The sequence below is a fragment of the Cupressus sempervirens genome, chromosome 3 (genome assembly GCF_028749045.1).
Source record: "Cupressus sempervirens isolate cs-2001-9-10 chromosome 3, ASM2874904v1, whole genome shotgun sequence".
Taxonomy (NCBI): domain Eukaryota; kingdom Viridiplantae; phylum Streptophyta; class Pinopsida; order Cupressales; family Cupressaceae; genus Cupressus; species Cupressus sempervirens.
The window spans coordinates 289,902,998-289,925,774 of NC_143120.1; positions in this window are offsets into that span (position 1 = coordinate 289,902,998).

The window sequence follows — 22,777 nt, forward strand, 5'->3', positions numbered from 1 at the left end:
ATGGGATTTAATGGATGATTTTGAAGCTTTGAACATAAAGTCAATTTTGAAGAAGGAAAAACATGGTAGAAGATGCTCTTGCCATTTTGGCTAGTGCATTACAACCAGTTAAGAGGACCAAATTGGAGATATTTTTAGTAGAATTGGTTGTTGCTCCATCTATTGTAAACAATATCACAAACTTCTAAGTCTCTTAGGATAATCAACATATACTCAAATTTATTATGTGCAGTGGCCATTTTAAAGTGCAAGAAATTGATGACACTCCAGATGAAAAACCTGAGAATGATGAACTTAAAGATGAAGATGGGATTCAGAACTTAAAAACCAACACTATTCCTAAGGGAATGGTTGAGTTAGAGTGAATCTTTGATTTTTATGAATCAATGCTTGATAAAATAATGGCCCAAGAAAAGGGGATCGAGGAGTGTGATATGTACAACTCAGGGACTGACAAAGATCTGAGAATGATCTGGATAGGGAAAGTGTGCAATGCACAAGAAAGGGGAGATATGGTCAAACTACCTACTGAGTATAAAGATGTTATTGCTTGGAGCTATGAAGAGCTAAAGACATATGAACTTGAGATTATAAACCATGATATCCCCTTGAAACCAGATGCCAAACCTTTTTGACAAAGACAAAGACATGTTAATCCTATCATTGAACCACTGATAATGAAGGAGGTTAAGAAGCTATTGGATGCCAAGATGATATTCTCCATTCATCATTCCACATGGTTGGCCAATTTGGTTCCTATATGGAAGAAGATTAGGTAGATCCGTCTTTATGTTTATTTTTGTAACTTAAACCTAGCATCTCAAAAGGACAATTATCCTTTACCCTCACTGGATGAGGTTCTACAAATTGTGAATGGTTCAAAGATGATGTCTTTCTTAGATAGGTACAAGATATAATCAAGTGATGGTCGATGCAGAAGATTGACTAAACACAACTTTCACTACCAAGTGGGGAACATTTACCTATAGAAGAATGCCTTTTGGACTGATTAATGTAGGGGCTACATTTCAATGTGCCATGGATGAAGCTTTTAAGGGATTAATAAATTAGTGTATAGTTATCTACATGGATGAGTTAACTATTTTTTCAAAGGATCAAAGCACTCACATCGTGGATCTAAGACAGGTATTCAATAGATGTTGTAAATACAACATATCCCTCAATCCCTAAAGGAAATCTCTTGGGTCATATCATTTCTGAAGCTAGGATCTCCATCAATCCTAATAGAGTTGAGGGCATCCTAAAGTTATCACCTCCCCATAGTCAGAAGGAACTCAAGTCTTTCTTCAGGAAGATAAATTTTGTACAAAAATTCATAAGTGGATTTGTAGAAATAGTTCATCTAATCAATGATTTACTCAAATGAGGGCTAAGATAGAATGGGTCCTAGAGATTAAGAAATATTTTGAGGATATCAAAGTGACCATTTCTGCAGCCCTGGTGTTGGTAAGCCTTGATTATGAGCTACCTTTTAAGATATATTCTTTTTCTTTAGAACATTCTTGTGTTGGGATCCTGACTCAGAAAAAAGAAAAGGAAGATGAAAGACCTATTGCTTTTATGAGTTGTCCTATGAGAAATGCCAACTTGAATTATTCAAACCTTGACAAATAGTCTTTTGCATTGATCAAGGCGATGAAAAAGTTTTTTCATTACATATTACGAAGTAAGGTATATACAATTGTACCTAATCGAATGGTAAAGACATTATTGATGCAAAATGAACTTGGTGAAAGACGAGGGAAATGGATGGCGATACTTCAAGAGTTTGATCTAGAAATCCAACCCATGAGGTTGGTTAGAGGTCAAGGATTATAAAAAATGATAGCTAATAATCAGGTCGAGGATGAGAAGGGATTCAAATTTGATAATGAAATGAATGAGACCCAATAATACATAGCTTCAAAGAAAATTTGTTGGAAAAAAAATCCTCTCAAGTGGTGCATTCACCAATAACAAGACTATGCCTCCATCAAGATTGTTGACAATACTATAGAGGTCAACATCTCGTCAAACCTGTAGGTCCAAAAAAAAGTGGCTTCCATGAAAAAAAAAATCCTCCTATTTGTAGAAAAACTCTACAATGCCTAAAATGCATGCCCACAAAAAAAATTAAGATAAAAAAATAAAAATAATTTGACATATATTTTTTTAATATAGAAAATTTTACCACCTATATTGTTCTATGTGCCCAGGTCACTACGACCTAGGTGCAAAATGTTTTTGCCTCAAGTTTCAACAATGTCCAAACTAGACATATTTTAGATGGAAATGTGGATCTTTTAGTACTTTGAGTTCAAAAATGATGTCCATTTGGGCTCAAAGTGCTTCAAAAAATAGGTTCATCCTAGATCCAATACAAAAAAACACTAAAAGATCAAATCTGAAAAACCAACACCAAAATTCTCAAGAACAAAACAGGGGCATGAAGTGTTGGAAATATAAGAGGACTACCTGAGAGGGGAGGGGTGAATTAGTTACCAAAAAAATAATTCCAAGTCCCTTAGATGGCAATACAAACTTTAGACAATAATAATGATTGACCTGATCCTCTGGATCCTCCCTAATTAGAATATTCTTTGTAACTCCTTGGAAGTTTTGTCTTCAATACGATATCCTTATTATTTTGCATCTTTAAACTAACACCTTTCATTGACCAATCTAACTTAGTTTACATTGATTCTCTTTGATGACCAACTAAACTTGGCTCCTTTTGAATTCTACTTGGTTGATACTGAAGTCTTCTTCAATGCCCAACTAAGCTCGGTTAACACTACCTATGCTCAGTTAGAGTGTGACATTTGTGTAACATCAATGAAAATATATAATTGAATAATTGATTTCAATAATCTCCCTCTTTGGCATTAATAGAGCACAACATGTCATTATGAAAAGAAAGCTTTGGAGCAAATATCCTTTGTTGATTCTGATTCTTCATCCATGAGAACTCCCTATGAGATTCTCCCTCTGACATCTTATCTTCAAACTCTGTCTGAACCAATTCTCCCTCTTGATTTTATAAAAGTCTAATGAGTCTAACGACATCAATCTTTTCCTCTTTGACATCAAATACCAAAGAATTTATACAATAAATTTTCAATGTAACTGATGTATTGATTCATATGCAACATGCTTTGAAAATCTTACATCAACTTGATAGTTTGTCAGTGAAGCTCTATTGATGCATCACTAATCTATACTCTAGTGAGCATCAGATAGGTGAATGACCCCTATCTTACCTTTTAGATACAAAAATGCATCCTTAGGTAATGGCTTTGTGAATATGATAGCAACCTACTCCTTTGTGTTCACATATTCCAATCTAATCTCTTTATCTTGAACTAATTCCCTTAGAAAATGATAGTTGATTACAATGTGTTTGGTCTTAGTGTGCATCACTAGATACTTGGATATCTTGATTGTACTTGTGTTATCAATATAAATAATCACTTGGTCCTTGATTTATTCCTTCATTCTTGACAATAATTGCTTGAACCAGATTATGTTGGAACAATTAACTACTACAAAAACATATTTAGCCTCTACTGTAGACTAAGAGATGCAATTCTACTTCTTGCTTGTCCATGATACTAACCTCTTTCCAAGAAAGAATGCTCCTCCACTAGTGTTTTTCCTATCATAAATAATTCCAGCCCAATCAACATTAGTAAAGGATTTCAACTCAAAGTTTCCTCCTTTCTTTTACCATAGGCCATATTCTTCAGTGCCTTTTAGATATCTCATAATTCTTTTGACTACCATCATATTATTTTCTCTAGAATTTGCAAAAAACCTTGCAACTATACCAACTACTAATGCAATATCAGGCTTTGTGTGTACCACATACTAAATTTTCCCAATCATGGATCTGTAGGTATCTAATTTACCTCATTTGAATCATCATTCTTAGATAGTTTGTGTCTAGTAGACATAGGTGTTCCAACTGGTTTGGAATCTTCCATTCCAAAGGTTTTCAATATTTCCTTGATGTATTTTGACTCAGTAATGTAGATGCCATCCTTCAATTGATGAACTTGTAAACCAATAAAAAAATATTATCTCTCAAAATATTGACATTTCAAATTATTTCCTCATTTTTTCAAAGAATTATTTACATAAGTCATCATGACCTATGAATAAAATATCATCTACAAATATTTCTGCTAGCAATATCTTATTCTGGGGTCCTTCTTTAATATACAGACTATTATTATCATTTTTTCTTTGAAATTGAATCCTTACTAGATATCCATGTAGCTTTTTATACCATGCTCTAGGAGCTTGCTTTAGATCATATATAGATTTATGTAATTTGTAGACCATGTCTCTTTTATTTGGATCAATGAAACCTTCAAGCTGATCAATGTAGAATTCTTCTTCCAACATTCTATTCAAGAAAGGTGATTTAACATCCATTTGATACACTTTGAATCCTTTATGTGCAATATATGCAAGTAGTGTTCTAACTCCTTCAAGTATGGAAATAGGAGCAAATGTTTCTCCATATTCTATACCTTCTTCTTGAGTATATCCTTTACACAATAACCTTTCTTTATTCCTTAATAATTTAGAATTTTCATTCAATTTATTGCTAAAAACCCATTTTGTGCCAATTACATTTTTTTCCTTGGGTCTAGGAACAAGATTCCAAGTGTTGTTCCTTTCGATTTGCTCAATTTCTTCATTCATTGCTTCTATCCAACTTTCATTAGTCAAAGCATCTTTTATAGTTCTAGGTTCAAATGCAGTAAGAAAACATATACCTTTTAGTTTGTTCCTTGTCAATATGACTCATGTTTGATCTCCAATTATTTGTTCAGGTGCATGATGCCTTCTAACATATCTAGCAAGTATAGGCTCCTTCCTTCTAGATTTTGGATTTTTTCATTCAATTCACCATATTCAATAACTCTATGAACTTCTAATATTTTCTTGGGTCCCACTATTTGAGACTTAATTTCCTCAGTCTGTGACTTAGATTCCTCTAACTGTGACTCAGTTTTCACTAACTACTACTTAGGTTGCACTGGCTTCAACTCAATGGGTACTATAGACTTAGGTGACTTGGGTGGCATTGACTGCTGGGGTGGTGTTGTTTTTTTTTTCCCGGCCATACTTTCTTGAAGCTTGTGTAAAGTCTTAGTCTCATAGTAAAAAATATTATGTAGTCTTCAGGTTCTTTGTTGCTTTTTTCTTCATTCTTTTATGAAAAATCATCAGTTTTCACATGTACACTTTCTATAACCTTGTGAGTAGCAAGATTCAAACATTTATATGCTTTTCTCTTATTGGAGTAGCCTAAGGATATGCCTTCATCACTTTTTGCATCAAACTTTAATTTCCTTGTCTCTTTCAAGATATAAAATTTTCTTCCAAATAATTTGAAATAATAGACATTAGGTTTATAGCCATACCATAATTCATAAGGAGCTTGATTTCTACCTTTCTTCACTTGAACTCGGTTTAGGGTATGAATTGTTGTGCTGATTGCTTCTTTCTAGTATTTGGTTGCAACATTTTTCTCTATCATCAGTGTTCTTATACAATCCATGATGGATCTATTTCTTCTTTCTATTATGTCATTCTACTAAGGTGTGTCAGGTGTAGATACTTGCCTTTTGATTCCTCTTTCATTATAGAACTCATTGAATTCATTAGAGATGAATCCACCTCCTCTATTTGACCTTAGACATTTTAGATTATTTCCTATTTCTTTTTCAATTCCAGCTAAATATCACTTGAATTTTTGAAAATCTTTAGAATTTTCTTTTAGGAACATCACTATCATTATCCTAGAATAACCATCAACAAATAAAATGAAACATTTGTCTCCACTATAGCACTCAATACCCATTGGTCCGCAAAGATCTGTATGAACTAGTTCCAAGACTTCTTTAGTATTGTAATTCTTACTTTTTGAAACTACTTTTTCCCATTTCCCCAAAATAACATTATTTGCATATGACCATTTTAGGTTTCTTCAAATTTTGTATACATCTTACTCTTTTGTTCTTGCTTATGGTAACTAGATTATCAAAGTTTACATGACACATTCTTTTATTGAATAGCCAACTTTCCTCTACTTGTGCCAAAAAATAAACTTTGAATAATATTTAGATAGAATAGATTACCTTTAGTCTGATTTCCATTCCCAACTAGGTTTTCTTTACCATCCAACAACTTGGCTTTACCATTTATGAATTCTACCTTCTATCCAATGTTGTTCAATTGTGCCACACTTAGAAGATTGTGTCCTAGTCCTTCAACCTAGTAGGCATTGTCACATTTGAGTCCATCAGTTAATGCAATGCATCCTTTTCCTCTCACATAACATGGTTCATTGTTCCCAAATCTAACACTTCCACCATCATAGTGTTCTAAGTGTTCAAACATAGTTTTTTCACCAATCATGTGATGAGAACTATCACATCCAAAATCTATTATCCAATGTGTCATTCTTTCTAACATAAGAAATAAGTGTCATCTTTTCATTATCCTCATCATTTGATTCATCCCTAACAAAAATACATACCATTTCATCTTCATCATCACTATCAAAATCTTTAGCAATATAACACGATTTCTTACCTTTATCTTTGTAGTCTTTGTAGATCTTGAAATTTTTCTTGCCTTTGAATTTGTTGAATTTTTTGTCATCTTTGTTTTATTTTTTTGGACACCTTGTAACAATATGACCAACTTCTTCACAAGAGAAACAATAAATGGTATTTTACCTTTATATTTTCCTTTTCCTTTTGGTAACCTTCTTGCAAGCAAGGCTTCAATAGCTTCAAGGTCATCCTCAGAGTCATCATCTTCTTCACCGTCAATCTATTTTCCTTTAGAGTTTCATCCCTTTTTGCCAAGAGTTAGTTTCTCTTTGAATGTTGATTCTATGTTGTGAGAGTTAGGAAGATGGTTATAAAAGTTATCTAACTCAAAAGAAATTAATCTTCCCACTAGTGCATCCAAAGTTATATCATTTTTGGGATTACATCTCATCTCTTGACTAGCTGAAACTCTAATTGCATAAATAGGAAGAAGATTTCTTAATACCTTTCAGGCTACTATTTTATTGTCTATTTTTCTTCCTACAACTATGATTGCACTTAAACTTTGATTCTTTCACTGTATTTTACAATGTTTTTATCTTCTTTTATCTTCATCTGATTAAACTGACCTCTTAGACTCTCTACTTTGGTTCTTTTTAAATCATCATCTCCTCTATAGATCTTTGCTAGTTTTTTCCACATGTCATAGGTAGTACGACAATCTTTGACTTCATCAAATTCAGGATTGTTGAGAGAGGAAACAATATCAATCATCATTGTTTTGTGATTCTTCATGTCCACCATCTAATCCATAGTTAAAGTCTTTGGAGGTGCTACATAATGATTCTTTAAGAATTGTAGACCTGTAATCTCCAATGGTTCCAAGATGTATCTTCATCAATTCGTGTCATGCTGAAAAGTTATCTCTGTTAAGTTTGGGGATCTCTGTTATGTAATACATCTTGATCTTTAGCTTAGGTCTTTGAAACCTTTCCTGCAAGCACCAAAAACTCTGATACCAATTGTTGGAAATATAATAGGAGTAACTTAGAGGGAAGGGGTGAATCAATTATCATAAAAATAATTCCATGTCCCTTAGATGTCAATAGAAACTTCTCACTAATCCAAATCCTTGCACTCCTCAATTAGAACTAGATATACATTGTAACTTAGTTAACAAAGTAGTTTTAAGATATTAATGTGTATTAACCTTTAGAAACTTAGTTGTAGAAACATAAAGCATTAAGAAAATAACATGAACACACAAGGCACCAAGATTTAACGTGGAAACCCAATTTGGAAAAACCACCAATGCAACTAGTTACAACTTTTCACTCTTCTAATGTGAGCCCTATTAGGAGCCAAAATTATTAAAGGTTACAAAATACATAGTTAAGTGTGGCCATGTTAGAGGATTTGAATCACCCTATTAGGAGTGACCTTGTTAGAGGTCTTCAAACACTTCTATCTAGAAATGTCACCTTGTTTGTGTTGGAAATATAAGAGGTGTAACTCAGAGGGGAGGGGTGAATCTGTTAACACAAGAATAAATCTCAAATCCCTTAGATGTCAATACAAATCAAACCATAAAATTTTCTTAAATTGTATTACTGCTATAACTCGATTAGCATAGAGGCACTTGGTTAAGACTATCAATATGTAGTAACTTGATAAGCACTAATATATAAACTATAACTTGGTAAATACTAATCATGTAGATCTTAAGATATCAAGTGTGATTAACCTTAATTAACTTAGTTTCATACACATAAAATAAATAGCATGAATACCAATGACACCATGATTTAATGTAGAAACTCAATTAAAAACCACCAATTGCAACTAGTTACTAGTTTTCACTCTTCTAAAGTGAGCCCTATTAGGAGCCAACCTTGTTAAAGGTTACAAAATACACTATTAGGTGTGGCCCTATTTGAGGATTTAATCAACCTGTTAGGAGTGGCCTTATTAGAGGTCTTTAGAAACTTCAATCTAGAAATGCCACCTTGTTAGAGGATTTACAAATATTTGTTAGGATAACTTTGTTAAGAGATTTGATACACTACTACAATGGTTAGAGAGTAACAATGATATGACCTGATTGATGATGCAACTGTATTGCTGATTTTAAGTCTCAATTCTAGCTTGAATAGTTGATCCTTCTTGATTAGATTAATCTTTGCAACCCAAAAAGGACATTCTACTTATCCTTCCAATTCACTTCCTCTAAGCATCTTCTTATCTTCCACACATTCTCACACATTCAATCCTCAACTTGACCTTATACTTATATCATATATATTTTCAAGTCAACTTGAACACAACTTATAATAATAATTTTTTAGCAGTTTGAACCAACTCATAAATCCATTAAACTCAATATGCCAATATAAGAAAATCCTTTGTTAGCCAACCCAACTCAGTTGACACTAACTCTAAAATGACTTTCCTATGTTAACCAAGTAAACTTGGTTAACATTGCAACATCATAAACTTCCTTTGGTAACTGAATGAGCTTGGTTAACACTGGTTCCATCCAACTTTCCTTTGTTAACCAAGTGAGCTTGATTAATACTAAACTTCTATGAACTTCTCTTTGGTGCCCGAGTGAAGTTGGTAGACACTGTCCTTTGAACTTGGTAAATAGTGTAATGCTCAGTAGACATAAGAAATTGTCTTCATCACTCAAGTGAGCTTGGCATAAACTGACTAACAAAGATATGAAATTTTGTGTAACATGAAAGACAATATACAATTGATCAATTATTTTCAACAATCTCCCTCTTTGGCATTGATGGCAACACAACATGTCATAATACAATAAAATTTTAGAGAAAAATAAAAGTAAGGATAATATCCTTTGTTTCATTCTGATTCTAATCCATGAGAACACCCTCTATCAGTGTGAACTCCCTTTGACATCAATCTCTTCCTCTAATTTCAATTTTTCCCTCTATCAACAAACTCTCCAAGTTTATTCTTCATCAAACTCTTCTTCTTTGACATCTTCAAATATTTAGAAAAATTTCTCTTATATAGAAAACTCTCTTTACAAAATTTATGTGATATGATAGCAAACTCTCCTTCTTTAGAATTTTTTGTGATATGACAAAAAACTCTCCCTCTTTGACATCTTATGCCAAAGATAATATTTAGTGAATTTCAATGTACCTAATGTACTAATTCATATGCAAACCACTCTTTCATTAGAACATCAACTTAATTGATCTTTAAGAATACTCAGTTGATGCATCACTAAATGTTGTTTAATGAGCTTGAGATAGGGGAATAACCCCTAGCTTACCTCTTAGATAAAAAAAAATGCATGCTTAGGTAATGACTTGGTGAATATGTCTACAATTTGTTCTTTAGTATTCACATATTCCAATCTTACCTCTTTGTCTTGCACTAATTCTCTCAGAAAATGACATTTTATTGATATATTTATTGCATTGATGTTATCACAAAAGATAACCACTAGATCCCTCATTTCTACCTTCATACCTACCAATGATTGTTTGAACAAAATAATATTTGAACAATTTACTGCTGCTACAACATACTCTACCTCTACTGTAGACTGAGAGATGCAATTTTGCTTCTTACTTGTCCAAGACACTAGTCTCTTACCAAGAAAGAATGCTACACCACTGGTGATCTTCCTGTCATCAATACTTCCTACCCATTCTGTATCAGTGAAGGTTTTCAAATCAAAATTGCCTCCTTTCTTGTACCATAATCCATGATCTTTAGTACCCTTTAGATACCTCATGATTCTCTTTATTTCCATCATATGTTTTTCTTTAGGATTAGCTAAAAATCTTGCCACCATACCAACTGCAAGAGTAATATTAGGCCTAGTATGTACTACATACAAAAGTTTTCCAATCATAGATCTATATGCGGTCTGATCCACCTCCTTGGAATCATCATTTTTGGAAAGCTTATGTCTAGTAAACATAGGTGCTTCAACTTTTTTTGAATCCTCCTTTCCAAACTTCTTCAGTATCTCCTTGATATACTTAGATTGAGTAATGTAGATACCATCTCTCTTACGTTGAATATATAAGCCAACAAAGAATTTGATTTCTCCAAACATTAACATCTCAAATTCCTTACTCATTTTTTTTGAAAAATATTTACACAAATAATCATGTCCAGTAAATAATGTATCATCCACAAAGATTTCTACCAACACAATCTTCTTATCTAGTTTTTCTTTGATGTATAGGCTACTTTTATCATTTATCTTTTGAAAATCAATCTTCATCAAATATTTATGAAGTATTTCATACCAAGCTCTGGGAGCTTGTTTGAGACCATATAATGCTTTGCATAGTTTACAAACCATATGCTTTTTGCTAGGATCTACAAAACCTTCAGGTTTCTCTATGTAGACTTCTTCTAGAATTCTATTCAAGAATGTAGATTTCACATCCATTTGATGCACTTTAAATCCTTTATGTGCAACATAAGAAAGTAAGGTCCTAACACCTTCTAGTCTTGCAATAGGAGCAAAATTTTCACCATAAACCAATACCTTCTTTTTGAGAATAGCCTTTGCATACTAACCTTGCTTTGTTTTTTAAAACTTCTCCATCTTCATTTAGTTTATTTCTGAAAACCCACTTTGTGCCAATTACCTTCTTATCCTTGGGTTTATGAACAAGAGTCCAAGTCTTATTCCTTTCTATCTATTGTATCTCTTCATTCATTACTTCAATCCAACTTTCATTATCCAAAGCATCTTTAATAGTTCTAGGTTCAAATTCAGTAAGCAAACATGTACCTTTTAGTTTATTCCTTGTCATTGTACCATCTGACTTGTCTCCAATGATCTTCTAAAGTGCATGACACCTTCTGACATATCTTTCTAATACAAGCACTTTGTATTTAGAACTTTCTTCACTTGCCTCACTATGATCTTTTGCATCATGCTCGGTTCCCACTGTTTGTGACTTGGGTCCTTCAGACTTAGACTTGGGTTATAGCTCGATAGCTTCTACCTATGACTCAAGTCCTTTAGACTATTACTCAGGTTGCACTGGCTACAACTCGGGTGCTTCTAGAGATTTTGGGGACTTTGGAGGTGAAGTCTATTGACTTCCAATTGGATTAGGCAATATATCAAGTTCAAAGTAAATCAACTTTATGTAGCCTCCAAGTTCTTTGCTACTTTATTTTTTACTCTTTTCTGCAACCTCATCAATTGTCACATGTGTACTTTCTATGATCTTATGAGTAGTTAGATTCAAACATGTGTATGCTTTACTTCTTTTGGAGTATCTTAAGAATATGTCTTCATCACTTTTGACATCACATTTACCTTTCCCAGTCTCTTTCAAAATATAAAATTTGCTACCAAATACTTTAAAGTAACTTAGATTAGGTTTATAGCCATACCATAGTTCATAAGGAGTTTGATTTGAGTCTTTATTTAGCTATACTCTATTTGGGGTATGAACTGCTATAGTGATTACTTCCTTCTAGTATTTGATTGCAACATTCTTTTCTATCATCAGGGTTCTTGCACAATCCATGATAGATCTATTCCTTCCTTCTGCTATACCATTTTTTTGAGGTGTACCAAGGGCTGATACTTGTCTTTTGATTCCTTTCTTAGTGAAAAATTCATTGAATTCATTTAAGATGACTTCTCCACCTCTATCTGAACTTAAACACTTGAGTTTCTTTCATGTTTCTTTCTCAACTCTAGCTAGATACCACTTGAGCTTTTGAAAAGCTTTAGACTTATCTTTTAGATACATTACTGTCATCATCTTAGAATAATCATCAACAAATAAAATGAAATACTTATCTCCAATGTAGCTCACTATGCCAATAGGTCTACAAAGGTCTATATGAACCAACTCCAAGACTTCTTCAGAATGATAGTTCTTTCTTTTGAAACTTGTCTTGCCCATTTTACCAATTTGACAATTCTTGCACATGCCCATGTCAATTTTCTTTAGACTATTAATATCTCTCACTCATTTGTTTTTTCTTATCTTGATCAAGTTATTAAAGTTTGCATGACATAACCTTTTATGCCATAACCAACTTTCTTATACTTGAGCAATGAAACATGAACTTTCACATAGATCTAGGTAGAATAAGTTATCTTTTGTTTGATTACTAGACCCAACTATATTTCCTTTTCCATATAGAAACTTGGCCTTTCCATTCATGAATTCTACCTTGAATCCAATGTTATTCAACTATGCCACACTTAGTAGATTATGCTTCAGTCATTCAACCCAATAAGCATTGTCACATTTGAGTTTATTTGTTAGTGAAATACAACCTTTTCATTTTATGCAACAAGGTTCATTATCTCTAAATCTAACACTCCCACCATTATAGTGTTCCATATGTTCAAACTTTGTTTTATCACTAGTCATATGATGAGAACAATCACTATCAACAATCCATGTATCATTCTTGCTAACATGTGAAATAAGTGCCATCTTATCATCTTCATTTTTTGATTCATCTTTTACAAAAATATAAACCATTTCATCATCATCACTACTATCTAAATATTTAGCCATGAAACAAGACTTCTTACCTTTATCCTTGTAGTCTTTTTAGTTTTTGAAATCCTTCTTTCCTTTGTACTTGATACTTTTCTTTTCTTCTTTGTCTTCTTTATTTGGACACCTTGCAGCAATGTGATCAACTTCTTCACAAGAAAAATAGATTAGAAGAATTTTACCTTTGTACTTTCCTTTTCCTTTGGGATATCTTCTTTCAAGAAGGGCTTCAATGGCTTCAAGATCACTATCAGAACTGTCTTCCTCTTCATTTTTAGATTGTTTGCCTTTAGACTTTACAACCTTCTCCTTGAGTGACAACTTGGCTTCAAATGTAAACTCAAGATTGCTAGAACTAGGAATATAATTTTCATAGTTATCTAGCTCAAATGTTGTCAACCTTCCCACTAAAGCATCCAAATTTATCTTATTATTGGGATCACATATCATCTCTTGAATAATTGAAACTCTAATTACATAGATAGGAAGAAGGGTTCTGAGTACCTTGCTAACCACTGTTGCATCATCAATTTTCCCTCCAAAGGCTTTGATTGCACTTACACTAGCTTTGATTCTCTCAACATATTTTGCAATGTTTTCATCTTCATCTAATCGAACTAACCTCTTAAGCTTTTTGCCTTGGCTATTCTCACATTATCATTAGCTCCATAGATATCTTTTAGCTTGGTCCACATATCATGAGTTGTAGCACATCCTTTGACTTCATCAAATTCAACATAGTTAAGAGCAAATGCAATATCAATCATCATAATATTATGATTCTTCTTTTCAACAATCTCCTCCATAGTCATAGTTCCAGTAGGAGCCTTATACTGGGTATTCAAATATTTCAAACCCAATTCATTGATGGTTGCTAGATGTAGCTTCATAAGTTCCTGCCATGCCTCGAAGTTATCTCTATACAACTTGGGAATCTCTCTTCTATAAGACGTCTTGATCTTTAGCTTAGGTCCTTGAAATTTTTTCTGCAAGCACCAAAAGCTTTGATACCAATTGTTGGAAATATAAGAGGAGTAGTTGAGATGGGAAGGGTGAATCAATTACCACAAAAATAAATCCTAGATCCCTTAGATGTCAATATAAATCAAAACATAAACTCTTCTTAAATTTTATTACCGTTGTAACTCAGTTAGCACAAAGGCACTCGGTTAACACTATCAATATGTTGTAACCTGACAAGTACTATAATATCAATTGTAACTCAATAAATATTGAACATGCAAATATTTAGACATTAAGTGTGATTAACTTTAATTAACTTAGTTGTATATACATAAATGAAATAACATGAACAAAAGTGACACCAGGATTTAATGTGGAAATCCAATTTGAGAAAAACCATCAATTGCAACTAGTTACTATTTTTCACTCTTCTAAAGTGAGCCCTATTAGGATCCAAGCCTGTTAAATGTTACAAAACACATTGTTAGGTGTGACCCTATTTGAGGATTTAATTTTCCTATTAGGAGTGGCTTTGTTAGAGGTATTTAAACACTTCAATCTAGAAATACCACCTTGTTAGAGGATTTACAAATAGATGTTAGGCTAACTCTATTAAGAGATTTGATACACTCCTACAATGGTTAGAGAGTAACAATGATACAACCTAATTGCTGATGCAACTATATTGCTAATTTTAGATCTCAATTTTGGCTTGAATATTTGATCCTTCTTGATCAAATTAATCTTTGCAACCCAACAAGGATATTCTACTTATCCTTTCAATTCGCTTCCTCTAAGAATCTTCTTATCTTCCACACATTCTCACACATTCAATCCTCAACTGACCTTATACTTATATCATATACATTTTCAAGTCAGCTTGAATACAACTTATAATAATAATTCTTTATCTCTTCAGTCAGCTCGAAGCAACACACAAATCCATTAAATTCAATATGCCAAAATAAGAAAATCCTTTGTTAGCCGACCCTACTCAGTAGACACTAACTCTGAAATGATTTCTTGTGTTAACCCATTGAACTCAGTTAACATTGCAACATCGTAAAGTTCCTTTAGTAACTGAGTGATCTTGGTTAACACTAGTTCCATGCAACTTTCATTTGTTAACTAAGTGAGCTTGGTTAACATTGAACTTCTGTGAACTTCTCTTTAGTACCTGAGTGAACTTGATAGACACTATCCTCTAAACTTGGTAAATACTAGAATGCTTGATAGACACAAGAAACTATTTTCATCACTCAAGTGAGCTCGACAGACACTGACCAGCAAATATATGAAATTTTGTATAACATCAAAGACAATATACAATTGATCAATTGTTTTCAATAGTTAGAGGATTTACAAAATGACTATTAAGTCAACTTTATTAAGAGATTTCTTCACTGCTACAATTTTTGGAGAGTAACAATGATTGACTTGATTGATGAAGCAAATGACTTTGCATATTCAAATCACTATTTTGGTGTATCCTCTAGATCCTCCCTAATTAGAATATTCTTCGATGTTCCTTGAATGTTCTATCTTCAATAAGACATCCTTCTTATTTCACATCTTTCTCATTCTTTCTATTTTACATTTCAATCTACAACTTGACCTTTCATATATATGAAACCCAATGTGAAGTCAGCTTGAATGCCCTTTCAAAAAAACATTTAGCATCCACTAAGTCAGCTTGTATTAAACATTTAATAAACAAAAGTATTTTTCTTTCAATCAACTAATACAAAAAATGAATCACTCAATTAATACTAAATTCCTTTGTTAACCAGCCTAACTCAACTTTGACTGAATTCATTTGGTAACTAACCTAACTCAGTTTATACTAGCACCTTTCATTAATTGACCTAACTCACTTTACATTGATTCTCTTTGATGATCGACTAAACTTGGTTCCTTTTGAATTTTTCTCGGTTGATACTAGAATCTTCTTCAGTGCCTGAATGAGCTCGATTAATACTAACTATGCTTGGCTAGAGTGTGACTTTTGTGTAGCACCAATGCTAATATACAATTGAATAATTGATTTCAATAATGAAGATCTAGAGCCGTTGAAGTAGATAAAAGACTAACCCCACATATCCCAAGAATCTCTTGCATGAAAACACCTATCACATAACAAGAGAAGCAAAAGCAATGGAGGCTGGAATTCCCAAATCGATAGAGACATTCTCAATGAGCAAAAAGAGAGATTGATATTATCAAAATTGAATGAAATATTACAAAGAGATCAATCCTTATAAAGGAGATCAAAAACCTAAAATCTAAAACCTAGATTGCACATAATAATTAACAAAAGAATTAATTATTATATGCCTAAAGTTCAGGTTAAGTAGAATAGAGTTAATTAGAAAATATCTAATTACTTTAACAATTAACTATTGTGTTTTTTCAATATTAACAATATCACTCAACAATCAATGAACATAGGTTTGGTTTCAACAAGTAGATGTGGATACATTATTTTTTTGTCATGATTTAGTTGATTAGTTGTTCTATTATCACATATGCTTTTATCTATTATAATATTTATTCATTGTTCTCATGGCATTTAGCTAACTAGTCATATCTTAATATATTATTGATATATTTTGTATATGTAAAATATAGAGTCATTTGATTAATATGAACACTAAAGTTACAATAATGTCTCACTTGTGCAAACCATTATCTATGTCTACGAAATCTTTAGTAATGATAACAAACAATAGTATGAGTACATATATAGAATGATGTCGAATATGATAGCAATAGCAAATGAAGTAATGTTGGATATGTAGTCATTCTACTTATTGTTTTGTTGGGCTAATTAAATATTCTAAAGAAAATTGCTAAAATAATATGAATATCACTTGAGAAATTTTTTTGAGCAACCGAGGTTGCGAAAATCCATCATTATTTTTCTATATGTCTCATCAACCTCCTACATATTTTTTAATTAGTTAGTTGTTGTTGAACATTAATAGTTTCTTTGGGAAATTTCAAGAATTATAAACATATAAGTAGTTATCTAGACTATGGAAAATTCCATATTTACCTTTTTTGCATGATTTTATGACTATTGTTAAGTAATGTTAAGTGCATCTTTACTAAATATTCCTGCAAAAGTGATTACTGACTTGTCTTCAATGTAGTCTTCTTATGTAACATTTTGTAGACTAGGAAGCAATGCATGAATCATGGATTTATCAATTGAATAATTTATGGCTTGTTGTTTGTCAACTACTAAAATGATTTTGAGGTATAAGGAGTAGATGTAGCTAACTTTTCATGACATCTAACATGATGCATATTTTCCCCCTCAAGTGTGTCATCGTTCTCAAACTTGTAGTTGCATTTTGGATGGAATACATGATTGAATTGGATAGTGCATTGGCCACTTTTATAGTTCATCCACCTATACCATTTGTTAGTATATTATTGTTCTTTCAAGGTGTTTTTGGCTTCATTTTGAATTTTAAAAATTGATGATTCCCAGATCACTACATTCAATGTTGTTTCTAGTAATCTATTAATTTTTTGCAATTTTCTTTTGTTTGGCAGTTTACAGATATATTTTGACCAACATTCATAAAGTATATTAGTTGCATATGTTTTTTTTACAATATTTTTTAATATAATTGTTGGAAATTCATTTTTATGCATTTTTTCCTCCAAAATTATCGTGAAATGCTGTTCTAAATTGGAATGTAGTAACAACAATGAAAGAAGAAAAAGAAAATAGGAGGAAAGATTAATGAAAAAATGATAATAATAATAATAATAAATAATAATAAAATAAATAAATAAATCATACAATTAAACAAAAAAGAATAATTTAATTTTATAGAAGCATTGGACATATATTTATACTTGTACTCTATTCATCTTAGAATCTCTATCTTTTATGTCGATTACTTATTGGAAAGCTAATTTTCTCTTGGACATGACAAATGTACCAATTATTCAAATAGTATAAGAATTTATGCTTTGACCAACACGTGAAATATAATTGCACTGTATTAAAGGTTGTGATTGGTATGAAATTTTATTTTCCACAAAGGCAAGGTATGTTTTTAACAATACTTATTTCTCTTAGAATAAGAAAATAGTCATGATCTCCATGATCATATTTTTTTGAGAGAAATTTGGAAACCTGATCTAAAAATACTTGATCTTTACACATTTTGAGATCAAAATTTAGAATGAGTTCACCAATGATATACTTAAGGTAATTTTCATTTTGTAAGCTCTTATGCTTTTTATATCAACATGTAATATTTCATTGTGTTCTATTGGGTTTATCTAGTGCAATTCTATAAACCATCGCTATATCAACTTCAAAATCTTTTTAGTTTTTTGAGCATTAAGATCTTCAATAGATATCAAATTTTTATTTTTAACTTTTTATCTTCATAGAACATATTAAAATTATTTAAATATCAAAGAATTGAATCAGTATAGTTTGAGTGGAGATAAAAATTGTTAACTATGCTTTGTCTTGTCTAACAAATGTTATTTTACCTTTATAATACTTTGTCTTGTCTATCTTAAATCTATGTAATTGATCTACTCTTGGTTTTCATTATGCTATTGTAAAATAATTATATAGTGTGTAGCTATGCATATTGATATTTTAAAAATTCCTTACATCATTTTTTTGAATCTTGTAAAATGTATTGTGCAAGCATATTGACAATTTTGGTTCACATGCGAACTTGAAGATTTTTTCATAGTTTTGTTAACTTCTATTGTCAATTTCTGTGAAGTTTTTTCTAGTTGGCTGTAGTGCCTGCCCTCGTTCACATCTTTCTAGACATTGTTGTTGTTATTATTAGACTATGTTAGATTAGCTTTATGTTGATGGATTAGTGGTATTATTTTGAGACTATCAGACATTATGTTATGGATTCAGTGGTTATATGATGAGATCATTTAGACTTTACATTTCATGTATGCATGATGATCATTCCATTGCTTTCAGTTATTGTTGATGATTAGTTAGATGGTTTATTATCTCATGTGCTTTATTATGGATACTTACCCCATACTTGCATGTGTATGGCATGCGTGTTTTCTTATTTTATGACATTTCTGATATGGTTAAGGAAGGGAGTCGTAGTCACCTGCTAGTCAGGATCTACACGATGCACCACTTCCTGCCATTGTCTGTTTAGCTTAGCTTTATATATATTGTATGTACATGCATGGTTTTTCTGCAGGTTGCAGGTATCGGGTATCGACTTCCCTAAATTGCCAGGATGAGCATACCCTATTACATTATCTCAATGATAAGAGAAGGGAGATAAATTCTCAAGTCCAAATCCCAAACCCTTAAACCATTTGTCCTAGTGAGGTAGGACAAGTATCTGGATATTTTACCCACCGAATGTGTCAGATGACAGATTTCATGATTTTTAACCCTTTAGACTGATTTTGTGTGAATTGCTCTATGATGGGTTTTTATATTTTATCTTGGAGGTCTATGGTGAATTTTCTATTAATTAAGTCTTAATAAATAGATTTAATTAATAAATTAATTATTTGAGAAAATTAACATAAAATATCATGATCTTTGATATTTTGATTATAATTAATTAAATGAGGATTAACTAAGAATTAAATAAAAGAAAATTAGAAATTAAAATTAATAATAATTATAAAATAATAATAAAGTAATAAATAAATAATAATAATAAAAGTTATAAAAATTAAAATGAAAGTTATAAAAAATTTAAATAGAAATTATATAAAAAGTAAATAGGAGTTATAAGCTTGCTTAGGAGTTAACGCACCTTTCTATTTCTCATATGTCAACAACACGGGGGTTAGTGCATCAATTAAGCACATGGTGTCTACAACCTTATGACTCATCTAGAAGGTTGGAAAAGACACATGCTTAGTTGGTGACACCTTCTAGCTATTTCTAGAGACATTCTAGGTGTTTCCTGGGAGCTCTTTATATTTCGACATTCCTAGAAGCTTAGACATAGCGTTTGGAGAGCATTTGGAGCATTGGAGGACTCGAGAACTTTGAAAAAGGGAGGAGCTTGCTCTGCAGGTTTTCTGAGGAAGAGCAAATTAGCATCAAAATTTGGGTAGATTCTTGTGATTTTATTTATGCTATTTTCGCATCTTGCATTCCCTGTCTTCTTCGTGTCTTCCATATGTCTTCTGAGGTTTTCCTATTTTAATTGTATGCATTCTCAATATGGGTAGTTAAAATTGATTTCAGAAAACTTTGTATGCATAGATCTGAAAAGAACACAAGGCTAGGGTTTAAATTGTAGCCAAATCCATTATAAAATTATTGAGTAAATTTTGAGATCAAAAAGTTTATAGGAAAATTCTAAAAATTGAAATTTTTAAATAAATTGTGTATATACATGTTTATATTTTTGAATCTGCATACACATATACATATATATATATATATATATATACCTTTATTTATATATATATACCTTTATATATATATATATATATATATATATATATATATATATATATATATATATATATATATATATATATATATATATATATATATATATATATATATATATATATATATATATATATATATATATATATATATATATATATATATACATACATATGTATATATATATTTATTTAATTAAAAATTGAATGATATTGTACCATGATTGACTGAATACGTTTTAAAAACATTCTTCAAGAAAATCTTTGTTAAAAAAATTGAAATCGCATACGGCGAATGAAATCGCTTATGCGATTTTAAAAAAAGAAATATGTAAAAGTGGAGGGGATGAGACCCACGCCCTTGTACCCACTATGGTCATAGTGTACCTACTTTCGTAGGTATTGCGATGATAGGGGTACACAGTACCCACTAACATCGCAGGCCCTGCGACCGCAGGGTCCTGCATATCGCCGGTTGTACACGTTTATATATATATGGTTGTATAATAGTCATTTCATGTTTTATGAAATCAAATTTTCATTATTAATAAATTTTCATATGTTATATTGTATGAAACGAAATTATTGTAATTTGATTTTATAAAATGCAATAATAACAATTATTTATATATTTATATATGTATGTATATATATATTTATATATAAATATATGTGTATATATGTAGTATATAAATATGTTATTAATAAATTTGAATTATTATATAATTGATAAATGATTTATATCAAAGATTCATTTTTATAATGGTGAACCCTTTCATAATATTCAATTTTTAAGATTCAATTAATTGTTTTAAATTATTGAATAAAGTATATGAAATTTAATTGGTAGTTGGTGGGGGACGTTTTTGAACAAATATTATAATTGGAAGATGGATTTTTAGACCTATTAAGGAAAAATTTTCCCCATCCAAAACAATACATCTGTTAGGAAGAATGTACAAAATGGTCCTCCATTCATTATCTAACTTGGAAACATAAACTGAGACCTCTATATTTAATTCAAGTATGTAACTTTAGCAAAACCAAAACATGTGTTTGCATTGTGTATTCTTTATGCTATTGTTTTGCGTTTTGGGTTGACTAGTGTTGACTAATTATAGGATGTCTACCAGAGGCTTGGGGGTTATGTGATTGTGATGTCATGATGATGTTTTTTAATCTCGATCTTTATAAACCCAACCATGGTTATGTGATGGAATGCTCTATGCAATGTTTGTAAATTAATGATTGTTATAGTTGAGATTCTTATGTATGAGACACTTGATTTAACCATTTTTGGTTCATCGATCAGTTATCCTTGGTTTATTTTCTAGTTGCCATGATGGGACTGAAATGTGATTTATGATGTCATATTGACATATTTTGACTCAACCATTTTGGAGTCTTTGATCAGTATGATTGAGATATATTTTGGTTATTGAGAACAAATGGATACTTTTGATTATCAGTGATACTTCAATTGCCAATAGAGAGTTGTTGTGATCATGATTTTCTATGGATGCTTGCTCATGGAGATTTGATTCTTTTATGCATATTTGATGATTTTATTATGGATTATCTTTTGTGATTTTGAGATTTATGATTCCATGAGCTTAGGGTAGGATATCTGCATGTAGTGTCGAGAAGTGGCTTGCAATGGGGGCCGGGGCCCTAAGAGGTTGCCAAGGTAACTCATTGTAAGTTGGTTAACAAGTGAAAACATTCACACCTAATACTAACTAAATGAACCTAAAAAGATAATTGTTTTGTTCTTGCCCATGCCTTGAGTGCTTGTACAGACTAGGATGGGAGTAGAGAGAATGCATGGTTGCGACCTTGCATCCCATACTATGCCTCGTCAGTATGAGAGGATACTAGTGGTCGCATGAGGATCAGTATGGACCCGTGGAGTTTAGCTAACTTCCAGGGTAACTTGTACATGATATATGCGATGACACTTTCCCGCTTGCATAGTAGGTTCCTACATGTCTTGGTGTGCCTCTGGGAATTAGATGTCAGTTTTGTGATGGAATCTTTGAGTTAGTATACTTTTAGGATTCTTGGACTTATAGAGATTTATGCTATGTATTTTAGATAGCCTGTTTGGGACTTGAGATTATCTCCTCAGCACAGTGGCAGTGGACCACTTAGGTACCATGTGGTCGGGTGGTAGTGTTTTTCCACTCTTATCATTTGAGATTCATTGAGACATCGTGGCTGATGCATCCTTCATGATGGTGGATATGTATCCTTTCATTGATGATTAGC